Here is a 1,555-nt window from a genome sequence, read left to right as displayed (position 1 = left end):
CAATAAAAATATATTTTAAAAAATTTTATTTCAGAGAGAAACTGAGAGGGAGACAGAGATGGAAACATCCATGATGGGAGAGAATCACGGATAGGCTGCCTCCTGAATGCCCCCACAGGGATCGAGCCTGCAAACCTGCAGGTGCCTCACAGAGGATAGAACCCTGGCCTCCTGGTTCATAGGTCAATGCTCAGCCACTGAGCCACACCCGGCCTGGCCCAGGTTTATGTAACAGAACGAATGGCACAGACACTAGGATTGCTGAGATCTGGTGAACTGGCTCACACTTTCTCAATAATGAACATGAGTGCCCAAGCTGGTTTGGCCCAGTGGGTAGAGCATCAGCCTCAAGACTGAAGGTCTGATTCCAGTCAAGGGCACATGTCCGAGTGGTGGGCCCAATCTCCAATGTGGGCCCAATCCCCAATGGGGCAAGCAGGAGGAGGCCAATCAAAGATTCTCCCTCATCATTCATGTTTCTATCTCTCTCCCTCCCTCTCCTTCCTCTCTGAAATCAACAAAAATATATTTTTTTAAAAATGAACGTGAGCTTCTCCCTTCAGGAAATATCACCTGGCAGGTGCCAACTGACAGTCCTGTTGTCTTGATACAATGTCAGCCCCCAAGAGAAAACCAGAATTTGGGGACAAGGTGTGTCCCACCACGTGAGCTAGACCGCTCCCCAGTGCTGACACGCTTTTCTAGGGGGCTCTGTGGGAACAGCAACACATGTGAGCTTTGATGCTGTGATTAAATGCATCAGCACGGGAAGGTCTCTAGGACTGAGAGACACAAGGCATCACTTTACATAACCTGCATGAGGACAAGAGCCACCCAGCAAGACAGCCCTGGGGACTGTGACAGAACAGAACAGAAACTATTCAATATTCCCCAGCCAGCGGGGCTCGGTGGTTGAACATTGACCTATGGACCAGGAGGTCAGAGCTCAACTGTTTGTCAGAGCACATGCCTGTGTTGTAGGCTCCATCCCCAGTGTGGGGCATGTAGGAGGCAACCGATCAATGATTATTTCTTATTATTGATGTTTCTATCTCTCTCCCCCTCTCCCTTCTTCTCTGAAATCAATATAAAATATATATTTTGTAAAAACATGACTTCTGTTAGCATCTCACAGGCAGTGAGCATGCGACCTGGATTAATAACTGCTTCACCCTGTGTGATCCGTGAGGGGTCACTATGATGACGTCACCACACACACAAGGTTATCTGGGCGCCCGCCTGTGTGTGAGGCCTCACAGAGATGGTGACACCAAAACCTTGGAAAGTCCCTGAACAGCACAGCGCCTGGGCCAGGCCTCGGGGACAGTGTGACGGGCGCCCCGCGCAGGAGGAGGGTCAGGACCGAGTCCCAGGGCCCAGGCCTGCGCTCAGGGCTCCGCAGGGGACAGAGTCTGGGGGGGCATCTCCGTGGTGGGGACTCCCCAGCGCCCTGGTTTCACTTCTCCTCTCCCAACCTGTGTCGGCGCCTCCTTCCTGGAGACTCGTGACGCGGTTCCAATTCTCACTCCCATTGGCTGAGCCGTTTCCAGAGCAG

The sequence above is a fragment of the Myotis lucifugus genome, unplaced genomic scaffold (assembly GCF_000147115.1).
Source record: "Myotis lucifugus unplaced genomic scaffold, Myoluc2.0 scaffold_1019, whole genome shotgun sequence".
NCBI classification, from domain to species: domain Eukaryota; kingdom Metazoa; phylum Chordata; class Mammalia; order Chiroptera; family Vespertilionidae; genus Myotis; species Myotis lucifugus.
Note: the sequence above shows the minus strand (reverse complement) of the source record.